Source organism: Haplochromis burtoni, unplaced genomic scaffold (genome assembly GCF_018398535.1).
Source record: "Haplochromis burtoni strain Fernald_Lab_line unplaced genomic scaffold, NCSU_Asbu1 Contig_91, whole genome shotgun sequence".
In the NCBI taxonomy this organism is placed as follows: domain Eukaryota; kingdom Metazoa; phylum Chordata; class Actinopteri; order Cichliformes; family Cichlidae; genus Haplochromis; species Haplochromis burtoni.
The window spans coordinates 1210608-1234013 of NW_024582452.1; the positions used below are offsets into that span (position 1 = coordinate 1210608).

The following is a 23406-nucleotide window of genomic DNA, read 5'->3' on the forward strand; positions in this document are numbered from 1 at the left end:
TATTAACCTCTGTCTCTCTTCCACAGCATGTCTTTATCCTGTCTTCCTTCTCTCACCCCAACCGGTCGCAGCAGATGGCCCCGCCCCTCCCTGAGCCTGGTTCTGCTGGAGGTTTCTTCCTGTTAAAAGGGAGTTTTTCCTTCCCACTGTCGCCAAAGTGCTTGCTCATAGGGGGTCATATGATTGTTGGGTTTTTCTCTGTATCTATGAAGCGCCTTGAGGCGACTTTTGTTGTGATTTGGCGCTATATAAATAAAATTGAATTGAATTGAATTAAAATAATTCAGTGCAGAGAGTCTGGTTGCTGCTAGCAAACAGAAGCTTTTGAAAAGTAAGTAAGTGGAGCATCTGTGCTCACAGCCAGGGCTGTGGGCTTGACATGACCGTGGGGCGACCGTGGTTCAGGGGGTTGGGAAGTTCATCTTTAACCGGAAGGTTGCCGATTCGATCCCCTGTCTGTCCTGGTCGTTGTGACCTTGGGAAACCCTACTTGCCTACTGGTGATGGCCAGGGGGGCCGATGGCGCGATATGGCAGCCTCGCTTCTGTCAGTCTGCCCCAGGGCAGCTGTGGCTACAACAGTGGTTTGTGAATGTGAGAGTGAATGAATAGTGGAATTGTAAAGTGCTTTGAGTGTCTAGAAAAGTGCTATATAAATGCAATCCATTATGACCATGCCATGGATATCTTAGTGACACTGCACAGATCTAGATGTAGAATAAGGTGTCTGAAACTGGACATTGAGGAAAGCCTCACAATTGACTTGTTTATATATTCTATTTATAAACATTTACTATTGCAAAAGTAAATATTATATTTAAGAAAAAGGAAAAAGAAGGCTTAATAGGTCCTTTTTAATGTCCCAACCTCTTTTATCTTCCATTGTCTTTGAATGCAGCACATTATAAGTATATTATTTAACCAACTTCAGGATGCCTGTATGTAAATGGCCTGCATTTGTATAGCGCTTTACTCAGTCCCTAAGAACCCCAAAGCGCTTTACACTACATTCAGTCATTCACCCATTCACACACACATTCACACACTGGTGACGGCAAGCTACATTGTAGCCACAGCTGCCCTGGGGCGCACTGACAGAGGCGAGGCTGCCGGACACTGGCGCCACCGGGCCCTCTGGCCACCACCAGTAGGCAAACACGGGGTTAGTTAGTTAAGCAGCTGTGAAAGACACAAACACACCTGGAGACAAGGCTTTCTGAAAGATAGTTTGGTATATGTTATTCCTAGACGCAGTACTGTATACAGAGATTGTTACATAAAACAGATTGTGAATGAGGGAGCGGACTGATCTGATCAAGCTCGCTGCAGAGCTTGGCAGCTGATGGACGAACAGCTTTCTCCCTCCTCCAAAACAGTCACTGTATACCGTACTCTACTCACTGGCTTCAGTACACACAAGGAGGCCAAGACAAAGCAAAAACAATCCCAAGTTTCACTCGCTTTGCCAGCAGTGTGTCACGATTTTGTATGGGTTACAATGCTGAAAAGAGCCAGTCACAAACTTCATCTTGTTACAAACTGCATGGTTGGTTTCTGTTTAAATTTCTCCACTAGCAAATCAACCAAAAAAAGCACACCAAGAATGGCAAATGGATTGTGAAAGCTATTCATTTTTCTGAATTGCCATTGTCAAAAAAGAAGGAAAAAAGAGAAAAGAATGGTAATGCTTTGCTTAACATCATTATCTTTCTTATTCAAACAAATTCTTTATTGTAACAGACTGTAAAAAAATTAAACATGGTCTTTGTATCTCTTAAGTGTTTCGGGAAAACCTTTATTGAATAAGAAAATAATGTACCACAATAAAGCTGCTGAACAGTGTCTAACATGTTTCTCTCTTTTTACTATAGCAAAAAAAATCTAGGTCTGCATCACTCTTTATTATAGCTGCTCTTGGTTTTATTATTCATACAAAAATAGGAAAATAATAATTTCTTGCATTATTATTTCCTTATGAGTAGTTTTGTCTTTACAGAAAAAACAGCATTGCAGGAAGTGTCACTGTTTGATGGACACTTATTCACAGATATGCACGACAACATATTCCAGTGCTACAGCACTAAAAAATGTTTGGGAAAATTGATTTACAAACAACAGCATACACGTACACAGATATAAAGTATATATAGGTCAGGCCAGGACCCTTACTGGATACTGGGTGGAAATCAAACTTGTGACTCCCGCTCCAAAGGTGTGTAGTTTTACCACCACACTGTCCAACTGCAGCATTATTTTAATAAATAATGCTGTACATATGCAATATCCAGACACTATGCAGTAATAATTCCCCAATGAAGTGTATATATTAGACATAGGAGAACATTTTAAGATTCCATGACATAAAAGTTATGAAATTATACATACACGCTGTTCAACATGAAAATATAGATATCATATCGAACAGCAGGATGCAAACATATGGTATTACATGATATATGGTATTTTTGAAAGGGTGTATGTTGCCTTTGATTACTTTCATTACTTAAAGGCATTAACAAAATGCAAAATTATGCCATGACTCTTTAACCCCTAGAGGGCTCAATTTACCCCATCCTTGTGCTCATTATCCCTCTACATCGGGGCATGTTGTGCAGTAGGACTAACTTTTTTGACAGGTCATTGGTGTAAAACTATAATAACTAGAATTTGATAGATACAACAAAAAAATATTATTATTTGAATATTATTTTTATTATTTTTAACAAATGCAATTTTATTTGGCATCAAAATCAACTGTAAAAAGTTGCTCATCATACCTTCTTTTCTATAGAGATAATAAGGCAATGAAATGTGGATGTATCACTCTGGTGACTGTGGAGATGGTTGGTTTAGGACAGTGGTGGGTGGAGATGCTCATTCTCTCCTCACATTGTCCTTGTTTTCACATAGTCATACATTCACCTATTAAACCACAGTGACATGACAAACACACAGCCAAGTGGCCATTTAATTGGCTTTAGTCCATAGGTAGGATGGTACACATGCCACTGATCCAAATCCTGTCAGGCCTTGTAGGGTGTTCAAAGAAAAAACAGATGTTTCCACTAATATCTGAAATATAATCGAGCAGGTAAATTTACAGTCCATTATGGTTGAACTGGGAACTAACTAGCCAACTTGTAAAAAAGCAATAAGTCAGGGATTACTGCCAGATACCTTACAAAGAAGAAGTACACACAACAAAAGCATTCAGTTTACAACACAACCACTGGCCGCCTCTGTGCCCCCTTTGGATATCCATCCTTGGATCAGGAGCATAGTTATTAGTCATGGTTTTATCCAATCAGCCATCCTTAATGCTTTTGCTACTGGGCATTACTCTGGAGAGGAAAGATTGTCTTTCATTGTCAGTTTGATTTCAAACTGGAGATTAGTCGTATTCTTTCAGTTGCTTGTGGCACAGACCTATGTGTATTTGTGTATGTGCGTGCTTCTGTGTGTCTAATAATGTTTGCATTTGGGCATACAAACATCTGTGTCGAAATTATTCACTCCGGGAAACCTTCATGAGTTCTTTTTGTGTTACATTCTGTACATATGAAGATTAATATCTGTCAGTCAGACTGTAGCGGTGGGTCATCTCACAGGCAAAAATCTGGTAGTGATTCAGAGACTGCCCAGAATTTCGCTATAATCATGCGTATTTTATATGTGAAATTGGAGACATTAATATTTAAAACCTGACCTTCATATAATTATAATTCACTTAATTTAGGATCATAAACAAAGAGTTATTCACCACTTAAATCACCATGATAATATACAGTCTACATATTAAAAAAAAAAGGTTTATTACATTAACGATTTTAGTTAACAACAGTGGGCTTGCTGGATAACAATCTGTGAACACAATTTTAGAGCAACATTATAATACATCTGGACTTTCTGTCTCTGAACTCTCTGAACTCGTGAGGACTCAGTTTCATATATTGAGACTGGGGATAGCTATTTAACATGTTTGAATCAATTTACAGCTGTTCTGAGGGTGTCTTCAAAGTCTCCAAAGACCTTTCTAAACATCTGGATTAAAAAATAATCCAGTCCAGTGAATGACAATAAGAGATTTCCCAAGATAAGCCCGTGTTTGTGAATCAAAACAAAGAGGGCAACACCATGGCTCAGACAGAAAGCAGAGTGGCAACATGGTAGATGGATTTTGCATTCATACAGCTAGAAGTGTCTGACATTTATGTAAGCATTATCAGAATAGCCAGAGAAACTGATAGTTTCCAGTGTGAACTGAAACTGCTAATGCAGAAAGGCACAGACTATGTGAGTTAATGTCTTTCTTTGGTGAAATCAGATACTGGAAGCTGGAAATAATAATTTGAGAACAGTGTGACTGAACCAAAACAGCATGATTAAGGCCAGAGAGTACAAACAATAGGCTGAAAGATGCTATAAAGAGCTTCACAATAATTTAATTTAATATCAGAGTTCCCGAGAGAGACCAGTCTCTCAAGAAACAGAAAAATTAGATATGATTCAAATATTGATTATAGGCCTGCATGTGCTCGTGTTTGTGTATCAATGCAAGTGAGCTGAGTCCTTTAAGAATCTTTGTATTTGTTTATATAAACAGTTCTACAGCACATGTACTGTACAGGTATTTTTTTAACTAATCTCCAAATGCAATTACAGCTGAGAAAATGGTTTGCTGATGCAGCTTTTATCGTGTTGTAGATGTGTACCTGTGTCTTTAAACTCTCATTTACACTGAGTTAGCCACTCCAATAAAAATGAAGAAGAGTCATCCTGGAAGTGAGAAAAGAAAGAAAATAAACAGGAAGAGGATAAAAAAAAGTGAGACAGAGGTGAGTGGCGTAGATAATAATGATTAACACCAAATAACCAAACGCTGCACATCTGATCCTAAATGTGGGAGAGACTTGACTAAAGTATCTTACTGTGGCATAACTCGACTTCTTTTGTGTATGTTGAAGTTTAACATCAATTAACTTAGACGGCAGAGCAGCCTATGTGCCCAGCTCTGCCGTCAGTGACATGACCCAGTAATATTATAACTGCGACGGGAGGCTGGTTGGAGGGGCCCACTGTGATTTTTGTTGAGGTCCCCGATAGACTCTGGATTCGCTACTGAGCTCATCCATCTAACTTGGATGTAGCAACTGTAAATCAATCAGTTGATCAACTGAGACTAATTGATAATCCGTTTATTCTTTCAGTCACTTTTCTAGGAAGAACTCTAGGTCCAGCGTCCCAAAAATAAAGATCCCCCCCCCCCTGTTTTCTCTTTTTAATGGCTGAAAACAATTGTTTTCTGTCTTGTGATGTTAAAAAATTACGTGGCTATTTGTCCTTTGCTTTTACCAAATCAGAATGGAAAATGAAAATAATCGGCTGATTAATCAGTGATCAGAACGATCGTATCTGCTGTTTCTGACCAACTTTAAAAAGCGTCATCCGATAAAATCACCAACTCGATGTCAGTCAAAGCTCGGGCCTGCGGTCTGCTTTTTGAATGAATTTTTCCTTTAAACTCCCTCTTCTCTCTCCTTGAATCATCAAGGAGCATCACTCCTCACAAACGGAAAGAATAGACATCCAAACGCACGCACGCACTCATGTGGCCTCTCTCTGCGCATAATGATTCATCAACCACCGTTTGCTCATGAAACCGTGATTTCGGGTCCGATGAGTTCATTTACGGAGCTGGGTGGTTTGTCGTGGGCCCTCGGATGCCCCCACCCCCACCTCTCTCATCCCGCGTCTCGACGGACCAAACGCTGCTGCTGCAGCATCACCGGCAGCCTCCAAACTGCGTTTTCCCTGCCGCGATGGATCCCTGAGTAAACCGGCGAGCTGCTGTCAGAGAGACACCGCTGTAGCTGCTGTGGACAAGGACCGACACGCAATGACCGCAAAGAAATGGTGCCATAGGCTCCAACTAAGAGATAAAGAAAGACAATTTTATTTTTTAGCGATGTTATAGGATCGCCTTGTTTACCTTCTCGACAGATAAGCAGCCGGGTGACTGTGATATTACGGCATGTAAGAGCTGGATAACTATTCCTGTGTGACCGACACCCTTCTGCCGCTGATTACAGTGAAATGAAAAAGGTAAGCTTGTTGACACGTTCAGGATTTACATCGGGCGTTGCGGGTTTCAGTGAAGAAAAAAAGAAACAACAAACAACAAAAAACCTGACAGCTCAAATGGGAGCTCATCAGGCTGCATTGTTGCATCGACAATTCCAGTCTTCTTGAGTTGAAATTGACGATTGATTTGGGTGTTTGGATTAGGTCGATTTTCACCTGTCGAAATACGAGTGTGTTTTTAGCGCAAAGAGCCCTGTAAGTAACTTGACATAAATCAATGTAGGTATCATGCCAGCAGCTTGATTTATTGTGAATGTAACAGTTATTCACCTCAGGATGCCTGGACTACCTGGCTTCAGCCTGCCAAAGCCAAAGTCGGTTTATCCTGTAAGATAGTGGTGCCTGAAATCTTTCTTTCCCCTTTTTAGTCTTATGCGCATGATCTGTGTTTGTCAAAGTTATCAAATCTTTGCTTTCATCATTCCTGCAGGGAGAAACAGCCACTGAATTCAGAGTTTGGAAAGGGAAAAGCATGTCTTTTGAGAACAATTAGGTGAATCTCTGTTAGCTTTTAACTCTGCAGATTTTGAATTAATCAGAACCATATATATATATATATATATATATAGTGGCATTGCTTTTTCCTTTTTTCTCTTGATCTTTAATGAGTGGAAATAAAACCCCAAACTAGCAGCAAAAACTCAGGCTATCCTCGAGTTTCATCATTCTCGGTCCTAAAATATTGCAGTTTTTATTATCGAGTGTGTGAAAGACATATTTCTAAGGGGCCCTGTCCTCTGGAGGGAGCAGGAGCTGCCTGCTAAATTTTTTGTGTGGACAGAAACAAGCTCTCTTCTACTGTAAAGCTGCAGATGAGTCCGTGGGGGATGATCGATAGCCAGTTTGTATCAAGGCTCGTGTTTCAGCTGTCATTGTCGAACAGTGGTCTCTACAATTAAAAGCCCATTTTGTTAGTGAAAGACTGATTAATAATTCATCCGCAGCTCAATGGAACCACAAATCTGTGGATGGCACACTGAAGGATGCCTGTGGCTTCACAGTGGCTTCAATCTAGTGCTGTGCAGGCTGGAAGGTTTACACATCACTATATAGGCTGGATGGTAAATACACACTTTACTGTTTGCTGACTTTTAAATGTGCACTGGATTGTTTGCTCTAAGCAGAAAACTAAAAGCATACACACTCAGTGTTGAGCAGTACAAACAAGACATCTCTGGGTATCCAGTGTCAAACAGCTCTGTTGGTGGTGGACTGTAGCCTCTAACTGCGGTGTCAATGTCATATCTGCTGCCAGGGAGCCAACAGCCATGATGATACTGTACCACGGAGTTTGAAGGAAACCCAGCTGGCTCCGGTCCAGGATGGTGGGTGTTTTAAAAACCGGCTTAGTCAGGGCTACTGCAGGGAGTGATTAGAAAAGATAGCATACAGTATCACACACATCAGTGTGACGTCAACAGGACGCAGAGCATTAGAAGTATTTTCACACCAGGACCCGGACGAATCCAGAAACTGAGCCAGAGTTGCAGAATCCATCACACTGAACCCATTATGTGAATATTTAGAGAGCTGTCATGCAAACTATCCAGGCATTATTATTTTTTCTTAAATCTGAAACAATCTCAAAGATGAATATTTGTAGTATCTCCTAGTGAAAGAATGTATTTAAGTGCACGGAGTAGCGTGTAATCTTGAGTTCAACTTGTATGCTACATGAGTGCTTCCATTTTAAGTTATGTAACATTTCTACTCACCCACATTTCAGTACGAAACATTGTACTTTTTACTCCACTACATTTATTCACTGGTGGAGGAAGTGCTGAAATCTGTTACTCAAGTTAAAGGAGCAGGCTGGAGTGTAGAAATATACATCCCTATAACTAAAAGTACTGCAATTAAAATATATTTCAAGGTAAAAATGTCAAAAAAAAACAAACCCAAATGGCTTTTTTTTAAAGAATAAAATACAATAGTCATTGGTTTGATGCATAAATGGGTAAATATGTTGTTCACTCCAAAATCAAACAGATATTTTTTCTGTCACCTGCAGTGGTTTTTCCCATCTATATTTTTCAACCTGTATCAGAGATATGTGCTATAGAAATGTTTGTATTTTCTTAAAAAAACACAATTAAAAAAAAAAACAATCCACAAATCGTGGTGCGAGCAGTTTCCTGTAGGAACATTTTCCTTTCTGCTCTCTCCACTCTCCAGCCAACCAACTATCCAGAAGGAAGCCGTTCACCTGTGATCACAGACTTGTACTCGAGACAGTGTGACAAGATACAAATATTAATGGCGTTTATTTATTTTGAGCTGTATTGTTTGCCAGCATGGCTTGTGTTTTAATAATCCGATAAATGTAGTGGAACAAAAAAGTATCTGGTCATTCAGGTCAGCTTTCACAATAAAGCCCCGAACAGTAGATGTAGAGATACTAATGAGTACTTCCTTAGTTAATAAAGGTAAAGACCAATACACCAAACCAAAACAGTCCAGTACAAACAATAAAAGCTGGGCCTAACTGCATTTAACAGACACAAAGCAACATTTTTTTTTTATCTCTGTTTTGGTCTCTAGCAGCTTAAACATCGAGCAATTAACCTGCTAAATGTTCAGCCAGCTAGTCGCTAATCATCAGTTTTCTATTGCAGAAGAAATAATGTTAAATAATCTTTTAACCTGAAAATAGTTGCCTGCTGTTGCTGAAAGTGTCTGGGAGTAAGAGAGGTGGGAGTAAATCAAAAATGAAGTTGTGGACAGGGAGCTTCACCTCACTGTAGAGCTACATAAAACAGTGGGAGCCTGGAAGCAAATGGAGCCGATAATTCTCTCCAGTCTCTTTTGCTTACAGTTCATAAGGTTTCCTGAAGTATGACTGGCCGTGCTGGTCATTACCTGTATCATCAGAAGAGACAGAAATATCATATAGCATTGGCCTAAAAAGCATTTCAATGCACAAGGAAAACAACGTTTTCTTATTCTGTCTCCTTTGTTATTCATTTGGCTGGATTTCCTCCTCTCTCATCTCACTCTAGATTATCAGCTGTATGTGGTGGGAGTAAGGTCAGGTGACAGAAACAACAAGTTAAATACAGTATAGCAGCTTCACCAGCCTTTATGTCGCACTGTTATATTGACTGATGTAGTACTATAACTGACAGCAATATAGTTTGCTGAATTTAATATGTCTGTTGTTATTAAAACTACTGTTTGAGGTAGCCTATTGATGCTATTTGTTCCACATTTTTAATGTCAGTAAAGGCAAACCTGTAAAGGGAAAATGCACTCACTGGACCTGAATTCTAGAAATGGATGAATTTGGAGTTTAGATACAGAAATGGACTACATTTAGACTGTTTTAAACTATATAATCAAGACAATCTTAGTGAAAAGTTACTTATCTGTTCGCTGTAACCTCATCAAAGTGAAGTTACTGAGAGACTTTTTAAAAATTTTGTTTACTTGATCCATTTCAACATGGCAACCTATACCAAGTGCAGTCATAAAGTTAAATCACTCCACCAGACAGCTATACCTGATTTACATTTGGCTTATGTTTACTCCAGGATGTTTTCTTATTCACATCTGGACTGTTTTGAACACAGCTGCTATTTTTAGATTGCTCAGAAGAGGTCCCATTCTGTCCCCTTGCACTTTTGTGAGCTTCTCCGGTGTGTCAAATTGATGATTGGTCAGTTTGAATAACAGAATGAAGTCTCACGGAGGCAAATCTGCTAAACAGCGAGTGAAGATTGTATTTAGCAGCTTCATATTTTGTTGGGGTTTGTTGAGGTAGCTCAAGTTTGGTTTGGTTTTTTTTGGTTGCTCTTGTGCATGCTGCGGAACTGAACACATGGCATCATATTTTTTTAACATAAAAATTTATATGGGCGTCATCGTAGATGGCATGATATATGACAACCCGTAGTTTGGACCCAGCTCTTATCACCAGCGATGATCCTCAGCATGTGGGACCAGTTAGAAACACAAGCTGATCTTTTGCCCTTGTACAAGTTTGAGGTCCACAATGAAAGTGGCTAGAATGGAAATTCTCTCCTTGGAAATCTTTGCTTATACTATTTAGTAAAAAGGCAGGGATTCATGAGATCTTCAAGGTGAATTCTGTGTGAAGTCTGTATGTTCTCCCCGGGCCTACTTGGGCTCTCTCCCAGTACTCTGGCTTCCTCCCACATTCCCAAGGCATGCATGTTAGTTTAACTGATAATTAATTGGCTGTAGGTGTGACTGTGTGTGAATAGTTGTCTGTCTCTCTGTGTTAGCCCAGCAATTGACTGTCAACTTGTCCAAAACGTACCCCACCTCTCACCTAAAGGTAGCTGGGATACACTCCAGGCCCCCTCTGTGATCCTAAACTGGATCAGCAGTTAAGATAATGGAGTTTTTGTTAACATTTTGATGGGTAAAAAACAGTCAGACTGATGGATGAAAATCATTTGATTGAATATAACTTGAGTACAAAAAAAAAATCCTCATTGAAAAAAAACTCGCAAAAAACAGACATGGATAAAATAAGAATTCAAAAATGTTCTTAAATGAGACCCGTTGTGTTTGCTGTCTGACCGGGAGAAGAAATCCCATACAGTATTTCAAGCTGTTGTTTCTTTGTATTTACCATAGCAACAAGCCACCGGTGTAACTTCGGTTCATGCAGAAGAATGGCGCTCTCAAGCCAGCCATGTGTACAGTTCCTTCTTATCATTGATGAAGTGTCTTAGTGCTCCATCTGTTCAGCTATTGTCTCATCATCACCCTCTTAAATTTTTTGAGAAAGACGGCTCAAATTAAGAGCAAAGATGGCGTGATTTCAGCTCCGAGGAGATGCGCTCATCTCATTCTGTACGTCCGAAACAGAGAGAGATTTTATGACCTTGGTAATGCTTCTCTCGGTCCATCTCACACAGGAGCCGATGAAGCGGCTGAAGGTGATTAAAGTCTGCCTCCATTGATGGTCCTCTGTGCTGCTGAGTCAGTGACCTTTCCTGCCATCGGGTCACTGTGCTCAAATAGCTCCTCTGCTTTCCTCTCCCTGTCTCCTACCCTCTTATCCCTCTTATCCTGTTCGCTTCCTTTGTGCCCTCTTCTGTTTAGCGGCTTGTTTCACGCAGCAAAAACAACCCCCAAGGACAAATCAAATGAAATGATAAACATTCCGCTACATCGCACCAAAAAAGCTCTCTTTCCTCGGCATACTTCAACTGTCTTTCAGCGTTCATCAAATTCAAGTTGAAACATCTCATACTTTCCACTTCTTGCGAGCCCCAAAATAGAAATAACCATTTTACAGTATGCCCCTGACAAGTGTCTTGTTATCTTCCTGCATGTGTCATTTTACAATAAGTCCCTGCCTGGGCTGCGTCGCTGAATGGATCCTCTGACACAAATTTGCATGTTATGCTTAACGTTTTTCACCAGGGACAATTTATCAGAATGCAGCAATTAAGGAGTCTGTGTCCCCTGGTGATTAATTATGTCTCATGTGTCCACAGCAGAGACAATCCCAGGAACAGTTGTTTGTTCAGGCCAATGTGTGTGCATTTTATTTTTTAATTTTTTATGTGAAAAACAGTTTTCTTGGTGTTGAACAAACATTTGCTTTGCTTTTTCCTGCACGACCAGTTTGCAGCTGGATCCAAATAAAAGCTAACAGACAAGGACAATTGACAAACCGTGATCGAGAGACGTCTTCTGTGTGAAAGGTAGAAGCAATACGGTAGGAGACAGAGAACAGGAATAATGCAGGGTGACATTCAAAGCTCAGGGATATTTTGTTTTGGAACTACAAAGAGAATTTCTTCATTCTTCGCTTGCATTTCTGGGGCAGCTCTCGATGATTGTGTCTGTGGGTGGTTTTGTGTATGTAAAAATACTTTTTTTGGATGAGGACTGAGCTCACGGGTATTCATTGTAATATCCACTGCCCTTGAAACAGAAGTCAGCTTTAATTACTTCTTTGTAAACATAAGAAAACTGGTGTTCAAAACAGATTTTGCCTTTTGGAAACCTGCTACCCTCCAGCAGGTCCAAACCAAATGCATAAATTCACTTACATATTCCAGAGAACAGTGGGATAACAAATGCTCATCATGCTCTAATGTGTTGCTGGACAACATTGTGGTAAACAAACACAAGCATGCAGAAAAAGTGTTAGTTGCATTATCCGGGGAAAGATCCACTCCTACCTTAAAATGCCTGCAGCAAGATTTGTTTGCTTTAAAGCCAGTGTTAAATTGATAGAACTATTATTAACTTGCTTTACTAGTATACAATTGTTTGGGCCTTGATATTCATTTTACTGCAAAACAGTGGACAGACAGTGAGCTTAATAGGGAGCCAGAGAGCAGATCTAAGCCCTCTGCAGATTAACACTATGGGTTGCCTGCCTTCTGGCTCTTGCCGCCAATTACATTCACTCAAACCGAGACCTGACCCTGGGTGTGTGCTTGTGTCACAGTCTTGGCCCCCGGCACCATATGGACATGGCATTGCATGTTATCACGTGTGTTGCTAGCACTGCATCTCATCACCTAAACACAAGATTATTTTGACCTTTTGGCATGCATGGCTTCCCCTGATTTCATGCATACAGCATCAGGGTCCGAGTGTGAATAGAGATAATTAACACTTCTGACCAGGACTGATCTCTGCAGCATCTTTTTAAAACGTAACAATTAAGAATGCTTGCTGAAATAAATACTCGACTGGACTCTAATTTATTCAACGAGATACTAGAGATGAAAAATTCATTACTGACGCCAAGCTGCAACTGTTTTGTTTATGGTCTATTAGTGATAAGAAGAAAAATGGAGCCTCTATTCTTTGTGAAATTTAGACATCAAATCACCTATTCTGCAGCAAAGTTTTGCTTAAGTTAGAATCATTTAGTCCTGGTGAATGTGGTGACACTTATGGTGACAGCAAACACTTACCCCCGAGAGCACACTGGGTGCATGTCTGTGTTGTCACGTCTCAGACGAGGTTCGTTCCGTTCTTTGCACGATTTCAAATTACACTTGGAGCGTTTCAGAAGCGTTTGGTCTGTAGGAGATTGTTTGTGCTGTTTCTGTTCTGACATCCTGCTCTCCTCATCTGCTGTTTGGGCAAAAATACAAAAGAAGGAAAGCATTTGTGTACAATGCAACCAAATAAGCATACAGTACATCGTTTAAGCGCAGAAGTCGGTCATAAAATAATTTCAAACATGATCAGGTTTGCAGATGATTTGCATGCACACAGTACAGTTTTTTTTTCCACACAACAGCTGAAGACAGTGAAACCAGTTGGAGGTGTGCAGCCTCTTGCCTGCAGCTTTTCTAGCAGCTCATTGTGGCTGTCCATTCTGTTTCATGGCACTCTTTCGAAAATTAGAGTGTATCGATTCATGGACTAATGCCACAAATGATTGTTGTCTTGTTTCGTACATACACTTCTGGCAAATGATCACGGTCACCCTGTTTTTGACAGCTGAGTGCTTTTTAATGTGATCCAGGAACAGTTTTTGGTCCACCGCACAATGCATGACGTAAAGAGAGGCTAACTAATAAGGCTGTTATCAGGGAGATTTAATTCTGCTAGATCACATGTAGATATTATTAAGTTTCCCTTTGTTTAGGTAGGTTATCTTGTTGTAGTGCTGGGAGGGATCATAGACTGCTGCTACTGTGCCAGTCAAAGCTGCTATACAAAGGTTGCATCCAGTTGATAGTGAATATTTACATTCTCTTTCTGTAATTATTACCGTTAAAAAACAAATGGTAAGGTTAAGGCACCTTAAAAAAGCCATTTATTTCCACCTGTTTTTGTATCTGATTTTATATATTGTTGAAAAAATTATTTTAAGATTTTAAGAAGTTCAAAGTGAATGAGCTTAACTGTAGATGTGTCTACCTTCCAAAAACGATTTGGACTTCCAAAACTAGCATAGAGCTAGTTCCACTGGGTTTGTATTTGGATCATTTTGAAATATTTCCAAGTATATATTTTTATAAAGTTATCATGTATAAGAACGGCATGTAAACTTTAGTCTACTACATAAAAGTCAAACATGTTACACACCAAACCAACATTCCAACCTCCTGCACTGTTACTGAAAGCAAATACTGCATGTTGACCGTAGAGCATATACTCTTAATTTTGGCCATTAAACATAAGAAAAACATTGTTTTTCCCTCTAAACTCGACCAAATAAATTCAAAAAACAAAACTTCTTTATGCTCTTGTAATTAGCCATTCCCACCCACACGAATCAGGACAGATTGTTATGGTGTTTAAACAAAATCGAGGTCTTTCTGTGTTCAAAACACTCTTATTATTAGGTTTGTAATTGTATAATTCTGTTTCTCAAGGAGCTCGTCGACCTTTAATATGTTAACATGTCTCCGCTGCAAAGGCAGTCAACAATATCCAAATGGTATTAAATTATTTACCCCCCAAAAAACACTGGCACATATAAAAGTTTCACATGGAGGCTGCGCACAATGTGCGTTTCCCACACCATGACTGTACAAAGGCTGCATCAAGCCAGACAGAAAACATTACATCATTCCAAGTAATATTTTCTGTCCACATAAGTGATAATGTGTGCACTTTCACTGGCACACACGTTCTCATTTAGGCAAAGGATTTCAGGAAGGAATACTGTAGCCTTTTGTGTGATGCAGATTAAACTAAGCTCAAGTTGGAGACTGGGAAATCACACCGTGGCTTTGCTTTGGCTTAATCCTGCCTGTGCATGGTGTCAAGATTTTGAATAATAACGTTAAGTCACTCCCACAGCTTGAGATATAACAGAAAAGTTAGAAAACTGTAGCCATATCAGAACTCAAAGTGCAAAGCAGTCAACAATTAAGCATGTGACAACCGTCTCAGCTGGAAATCACATTACAGCCTTCTGATAATTTGTTTAGCCAAAAAAGTTTTAGTGGAACGTTCCTACCAACCAAATAATGCATAGACGCAATGTTTTAGCTTCATGTGCAAGTCGTAGCTGGATGATGGTCGATATAACGTGCAGAACTGGGGCGACAACACTGTTGTTTGCATTGTGAGTTCCATAAGTGTTCAGTTTAGGCAACAATCAATGATAGGTTTGATAATTTATGATAATCTTTTTAAAAATGTAACATCTTTACATCTACTGTCAAATATGGAAAAGAAATAGTAAAAACTTATATGTGATTACTCATGAAAGTGGCCACTTTCATGATTTACTCATGAAAGTGGCCACTTTCTCATTACTTTCATACATTGTTTTAGTAAGTATCCAAAACATACAAGTTTCATTATATAATTTTTCAAGGGATCTTATATCTGTTTTCACTCTTATATGCTTTTCATACAAGTTTCACACAAGACAAATACAAACTTTATAAGATTTATATATATATCTTTTCCATATGGGGTGTCACCACCACACCACTAAAGTGGTGTACATAAACATGTATTGGGCAATTTATTTTGTTTTTTCCAGGGAAAAATGAGTCACAGTAATGATGTAGAGGTCTCAAAAACTTATAAAAGCCGATGGCATCACAGTGGAAATAGTTGATAGCCTCTTTTAAATCAGTGGATTGCTATCTGGGTACGTGACATAGGGGAAAATTTCATGAAAAGGGGTTGATTTATAACCAGACCTAAACCCACAAGCAACCTTGAATAGGTCAGTGGTGGCCATTAAATAATCCTGTTTTAGTCTTCCTCTTTTACTTTATAGGCTGATATCGAAGGGAAAAGGTATATGGTGTTAAACGTGCTGTGTACATGGTTGATGTGAACATGTTGTGACTTCAGACTTACTCAGGTCCTATATGCTAGTTACTGGTATTCATAATTTGTCCATGTTCTTTACTTTAGACTACATGGGATTTTTTGTACCCGTAGTAAAGCATTGACTTTCAGAAACCTGTATTTTCCTACCACAGGGCTGGTTCATCAGAGCCTTTCTGCTGAAAACAGCTGCCTGTTGTGGCTGAGAAATGATGTAATGTGAGCAGAAATGGTGAAATGAAAACAAATGAGTTAGAGGATATAAAGCTCCGCAGAGAAACTTTATTTGTACATTTGTCATTATAAGCTAGCACTTCAGTGATTATGAACATAATGAGGAAATGTGTCTCTACTTATTTTGATGAAAATTAACCAGCTGGCTTTAGGCTGCTCTAAATACATTTAAATACATGTTCTTTTACAAATTAGTCATATAATATATCACTTTCATTTAGTTAAACGACATGAAGAATCCCTTTTAATTGTTTTCGTGCATTTACTTAGCAGGTTTCTGTGTGTCTGGCTGCACTTCGTTTACTACTTTCAAAACTTACACCTACTTTGGGTCTGGAGAGACGTAAACGCACCCGCACTGCCCGTTTGCTGTCAAGGCCGCAAAGAGTCAAGAACAACATTCAACCTTGTGACATTACACACCTGCATCCCCTCAACCCACACATGCACACACACTCACGCAAACTTTGACTGTAGCTGGAAGGAGTGATTGTGCGCTGTGTCATCCTCAGCAGTGAGGCAATTTGAAGCCTGTCTCCCTTTTTCACAGATAGATGCAACACGTCTCCCAGGATTGCTGAATACAAACACACTTCTGATCACTCATCCTCACTATAACCTTGAAGCTAAACAGAAGGGTTTATCACATGACACGAGGTGCGCTACTACATTTTTGCTGTATTAGAGCTCTGCTACATTGAATCCTGCTGTTGTCCTGAATCCTGCAAGTGTATTTATCCCACCTATGTACCAAGTTACAACGCTGCCAGTACCAAACCTATATAAATAGAAGCAGCATTTTCCCAGGTCTACCAACGAATGGCAGCCTGAAAGTGTTTAAGTGTATTATTAGTGTATTCCATCCTTTCTTAATTTTTAAAGGGTATAAATCCTCCTAAACTAAGCTGATACCATATCTAGTGTTCCCTGTTTTATCTTAGAACTGCAAGAGATTTGCATGACAATGTGGTCACGTCTTCACACTATTAAACTTAACAAGAGCATTAGCGCATGTGACAGCTGCCCTCGTTTCTCTGCGTCAGTTTGATGTCTATATATTATTTATCGTGCATTCATGGACATTCGCACTCATTGCGCAAAGTGGAGCTTGCAGCACTCCAAGTCACACGAATAATTGTTAAAACACAGTTATGTGGGATCTTGTCATAATAGCGGTACATATTCATTATGTCATGACCATCTGTTCATATAGAGAGTATAGCGCAATATGTACTAGATAAGTATTGGAGCAAACATATTTGAGTAGCAGCCTATCAATTGATTATCGTGGGCTAATGGACAGCAGTGATGTGTTTTCACTAATTTCATTGGATTTAGGGAGAAAATGTGTGATGTCATAGAGACACTTGTGTTGCTCTGTCACTGCGGCAGGATTAACAACACAGGCAAAGAACTGACTTCTGCAGTTCCTCTGCTGTCTTGTGTTTGTGCATATTTAAAACTCACAGTCGCCACAGCAGGCTGTCTGAATTGCTTATGTTTCTTGAACATGGCTTGACCTCTTGTTTCACTTTTATCCTTGTATGTGGGGCGTCAACTGATGGGCAGGTCACCCTGAGCTCGATGTTTTAAATCCCTGTAGTGCTAACTGTAAAACACCAGGAACAGCAGAACAGCAGCAGGGAGGCAGCTGTGCCTTGAGACTGCCAGGTAATGGGGCAGCAAGAGGCTCCTGAGCCTCACAGGAGGCTAGAGGGCAAATCCTGGATGACTTGGAGATATATGGCAGAATCAGTCTTTCCCATGGGGATCCCGTCTGGAAGCACGACTGTGATGTAGGTCTTGGATAAAGGAGTTGTCTCAGACCTCTTCTTGAATTCTGCACATCTCTGTAGCTTAAACTTACAGAACTGACAGCTGAGCATTAGGAAGTGACTAATGTCAGAACCCGGATTTGCCACCTGCTTGGAGAACATCTGTCTGTCATCACAAGGCGATCGCACTCCATTAATCTGTTGGATATGCTAATGAATTTCTTGTGGAGAGTTGCAAGGATTCCCAAAGGTCACTGTGTACTCTTATGCATTGCCTTTCCCTTCCATGCAATGCTCCATCCTTTAGCTTCATTTGTATATCACATAGAAGTACACAGTAGCAGTAAGCAACCCTGGCTCCTGCTGTCCTTAGACATTGTTTGTTGATGTCATGGAAGCATTTTGTTAATTTTTCAATTAGTCCTCTTTGTATTTGTGATCATTTGTAGTATTTGTGAGTAAAAATCTATCTAACTATATCTATATCTGCATATAGATATTTATATGTAGATATCTGTGGTTGTAAACAATGACTGATGCAGGGAATAGGAAGTCTTGAACCACATATCCTTTATTTGCCACAAAGATATCCTGACTATAACAGAAGCCTTGAAAAAACAGCAGATGGGATTCCAGATAGCTACAACTTTTTTGCCTCATGCTTTACTTGAGTAAACTCAGCTGTGACCAACAAAAAGGTCCAAATGAGATTTGGCACATTTGGCCTAGCATCAGTTGCTGTAGGTAGGTCAGGAATAGCTGAAACAAAAAAATAGTAGAAAGTGTCTGGAGCATTGCTAAAGAGTCTGGATGTCTGACTTTTAAGTGTTTTCTTCTTTCTCTGTTGCTTTTGTTTTGTTTAAAACCCCTCCCCGATCACCTGAACCAAATGCCAAATATCTCCATTGGTGTGTTTTCTTTGTTGACAAACAGCACCTTGTCTTCTTGGTGCCACTCTACATATTGTCACTACAGTCCAATATATTTAACGATAACATTTTAATTCCATTCAGTTCAATATGATTTATACAGCGCCAAATCACAACAACAGTCACCGCAAGGTGCTTAATGTGGTAAGGTAAAGATCCTACAATTATGCAGAGAAACCAAAACAATCAGATGAGCCACTATGAGCAAGCACTTTGGTGACAGTGGGAAAGAAAAAAATCCCTCTTAACAGGAAGAAACCTTCGTCAGAACCAGGCTCAGGGAGGCCTGTCATCTGCTGCGACCGGTTGGGGGTGAGAGGAGGGAGACAGGATGAAAGACATGCTGTGGAAGAGAGCCAGAGATTAATAATAACTAATGATCAAATGCAGAGTGGTGTATACACACATGGTGAGGGAAGAGGTCCATCCATCCAATTTCTTATGACCAGGAGGGTGAAGCCTATCAAGTTTATAGTTAACTAAACCTAAATTGCGCCTCATTTTTGTTGTTCAATGTTTCATTGCTACAATGACAATAAAGATTCTGAATCTTGCTATGAGGCCACAGTGCCAATCACTGCATGATCATGCTGAAATGGTAAATGGACTCAGAAAGCTCCTTTCTACTTAATTTGAGTACTTAAAGTGCTTTCTACTACAAGTCTCATTCACCCAATTACACCCACACACAGCACATAAATATAAATATTTTACCATTTTTATATATTAGCCGTTTTTAAACTCCAAAATCACATTTCATGCAGTAGAATGCAAGATATTAAGTTCATTTGAGACACACAGTTTATACAATTTATAAACAATCGGTTCCTTTGCATAGCTGTACTGCTTTTGGAGCCTGATCTCAGTACATGTGCTTCAGCGTTTGACAAAGAAGATTTTTAATACATCAAATAAGCCATGACGTTAACTGAATTCTGACTTTGTTTGTCTTGTTTGTTGTGCTGTAGAAGCAACGACAGTTCATCTCTATATCAAATCCAGCTTGTTTGACAAAAAGGAAATATGGAAATTTAACTTCAGCAGTCAGTAATGAGATTTTAAAAATGTAAAGCTGAACAATGTAATATAGCAAACAGTCTGTTCTCAGTCTGCTGTTCTTAAACTAATTAACCAACAGTGGTTGCTGTTTCCACTATGAGATCAATGCTTGGTCCTTGTTGGGGCTGTTGTGAACAGTTAGTGTGCAGTAGTGTGTCAAAATGTTTCAAAGGTTGAGAGGTTTGAGGTGGAGAAGAGAGAGCAAGTAACTTTCTTCTTTAAATGGTGGAGAGAAGGTTTTTTTCAAATGCTCTCTGGAAGCTGTGTGATTGTTTCTGCCTGATCCTCCTGCATACGCTTGGTCACTGCGCTGTGTAGAGTCTCATTAGTATGGATGTCAGCGCCTCTCCTTCAGCTGAACCTGCCATGCCACTACAGTAGTAGAGCTGCCTGCCTGCCTGCCTGCCTGCCGCATTGTCCCTGGATGGCCGATGTGAGGCTGCCAGCTCTGTCTCCTCCCAAGGATGACTGAAATGTGGGCGAGCGTCAGAAGCTGAATGTCATGATTCAATCAAAGGCGATGTCTGTGCCTGGATGTACAGAACAGGAATTCATGTTTCATATGGCTGTATAAAGAGAAGGGTACATATAAGAAGGCACTGTCATTGCAATAAGCCTGCTTAAGAACAAAAAATTACAGCTGAGGTAAGACTGGGGAAATGGCTGTTTGGTGATAGTGATTCAGTCTACAGAGCTTCTGTATTTAGGTTGTACTGCAAGCATCAAGCAGCCCATCAAGTATTCATCTCTGGATTTAGGCTGTGGTGGCAGTTTCTGTAGCTTGGTGTGATACCTGACTAACTTGATTTTGTTGTGATCAGGGATTTGTTCTTCTAGTCAATAAAAATATTCTTTTATGAGCCTGACTGTATGATTGGGCTTCTTATCATGCTGCAGAATAAATTTGGGGCTGATTAGAGGCATTACTGAATATACTGGTTAATAGAAAAGGACCAAAACATTTAAAGTGTCCAAAAGCTTTGCACAGCACTGTATTTGTAGCAGTTATTTCATTTTTCTTGGAAAAGGTTTCAGATCGTCTTGGATTTACGTAGTTGACAGCCTGGCTTATTGTTTATTTACTTTGACACTTCTGGCTGTAGCTCTTTCGTCTTGTGTAGCGAAATCACAGGTGGTGATGTTCAGTACAGGCCAAGGACAGAACTGACATTGAGGGGAAAAACATATGACACTTCCAATATCTTTCTTGAAACAAAACAGATGTTTGTGAGTCAGGGTAAGCTTTTGGATGTAGGAAATGTGTGAAACTGAGACTTCTGCAGCACAAGCAAAGAAGAATCAAACGAGCCAAGAAAATATAAAACCAGAGATCACAGATTTAAAAGGTACCAGGGTAAGATGAGCAATGGTAAGACAGAGAATATCTACAGAAATGTGGAAAGTGCCCCACGTGACATTAAGCCAGGACGAAGCAGCTGTGCACAAAGGTGAGGTTCTCCCTTGTCTTTACAAAAGCTGCTGCAGGCTGCGAGGAAAGTTTACCCACGACTCAAATAGGAAGTTAGACTAAACACAAACATGAATATTTGGGAAATACACTAATTCCTCTTTAAGTGTCATAATGAGAGAAAGAAGCGCTATATACGTTACTCATGCCTATATGTTAAATATGAAGCTACAGCCACTAGATAGGTTAGCTCAGCTTAGCCCAGTGGTGTCCAAACCCAGGCCAGTGTCGAGGGCCAGTGTTCTGCAGGTTTTAGCTGTGTCCTTGATCCATCACAGCTGATTTAAATGGTTCTCCAGAGGCCTGGTAATAAACTAATCTTTTGATTCAGGTGTGTAGACCCAGGGTGAGATCTAAAACCTGCAGGACACCGCCCCTCGAGGCCTGGAGTTGGCCAAGCCTGGCTTAGCCTATCTTTGCATAAAAACTGGAAAACGGAGGAAATAGCCAACAGTGCAGGTAATTGACTGATTTTATTGGTTTTTCATGTTTCATTAGCTGTTGCTTGTTTGTTACTGTATAACTAGCTGTCACTTTATAAATTGTTCTACTTTTGTTAAGACTTTTTATTATAGGCTATCTAGCCATTTTGACTGACAGATGGGTACTAGTAAAGAGCAGTAGATGCTCTGTAGCTGCTTGCAAGGCCTCGCTTCAGCTAATTCAACTCACAGAACTGCACCTCTCTCATACTTACAACTACCACAGCTTGCTGTGTGGTTAGTTGCACTAACAGAATGTCCAGGAAGTCAGTTTGGGTGACAGGTATTCTAGTTCAATTACTTAACTAATAAATTAGCAGTCCATCTGTGTTCTGCCTTGCATGCATAAAGTCTGGGGAAGCTAGCTTTAAATCATGACTTAGGACTCCTCATCTAATATGGTTAATTCTGGGCCCCAAGAAATCAAGATGCCAAAATCAAGGCTTTGAAATTAGTTTTCACAAACCACTGGGATGTCACAGTGACTGTGTTCGTCTTTTACATAGGCACATAGGCTACAGTACATGCTTGAAAGCCTCCAAAGGACTTGAGCCTTGACTTGGACTTCATGACCAAAACTTTAGCACTATCTCACAGAAAATTCAGCCTCAACCTGCTGGGCTTTTAAGTCTTTTACATTTTCTTGTCCCAGTGTTCAAACCATTAAATCCAAGTGATGTTTATACTGATAATGAATGAAGGAAGGAATGACTGCATAAGTGTAAAACAACTACCCAAGAGATGTTTATGTATTCCTTCTCTGTGCACCCATGGCCATTGTCCTATGTTCCACCTCAAGGCCAGAGGATAAATTCTCCTCCTCTCACTTCGTGCTGCTTCGTCATCACTCCTGGCCTTCAGTCAATCGGTGTGACAATGAGATGAAACTGCACTGCCTTCACAAAGTCACCTGATTATAAAATATTCTGTTTTTAGCCTTCACAGCGTCACCTCATCTATTCACATACTGCCGTGCTTCAAAACGCTTCCAGGAACCAGAGATGAAACTTTTTATTATTAGAGCTGTACTTTGAGGTCCATTGATGTAGCCTAATATTACATAAATTGGTTGACAATGCTGGGCTTTGTTGAGCTGTGATTGCACCGGGGTCCTGCTGCGTGTGCTTTGCCATTTCCCACTAAATCTAACTTTTAAGACGTTGCATTTCAGTCGTCATGGTTTCTTAGCTTCCCCTCGCACCTGCTCTATGCAATGCACGCCACAGGAGTGAGAGTTTTTCCAGGCATGACTCAGAGACAGTGACACCCCCGCCCATAACACTTTTCCTCCTCATGTGCTCACAGTAAGACATATTGACATGTTGTCTCAGTCTTTTTGATAATGCATTTGGTCCTGCTAGATAAGAGGCCCATACATCAAGCTGTCACAGGTCTGTCGAGCAGCAGCCTCACCTCATCACTTATATTCTCTCTTTCATTCTGTACACTTTGACTGCGGTACACTCCCACACATTTCTGTTTACCTACTTTTATTTTTCACTCTTTTCTGGGAGCTTTTAATTCTAAAATAACCTTTTCTATAATTTCTTTCTTCATTGTGCCTTCATTAGT

The 23406-nt window shown here is 40.0% G+C and overlaps 1 protein-coding gene across 5 annotated transcripts in view; it reads left to right on the forward strand.

Moving 5' to 3' along the window:
- The first annotated feature begins 5345 nt into the window (after nt 1–5345).
- The window catches only part of dlgap4a (discs, large (Drosophila) homolog-associated protein 4a), a 102434-nt gene continuing 84373 nt past the window's right edge, over nt 5346–23406 (forward strand). For 3 of the 5 annotated variants that reach the window (XM_005926205.3, XM_042222683.1, XM_005926206.3), the window contains exon 1: nt 5347–6101. The gene's annotated coding sequence lies outside the window, so the exon portion shown is untranslated. Of the gene's footprint in view, nt 6102–23406 lie in introns of all 5 variants that reach the window. The other 2 variants (XM_005926204.3, XM_005926207.3) reach the window with 2 other exon arrangements.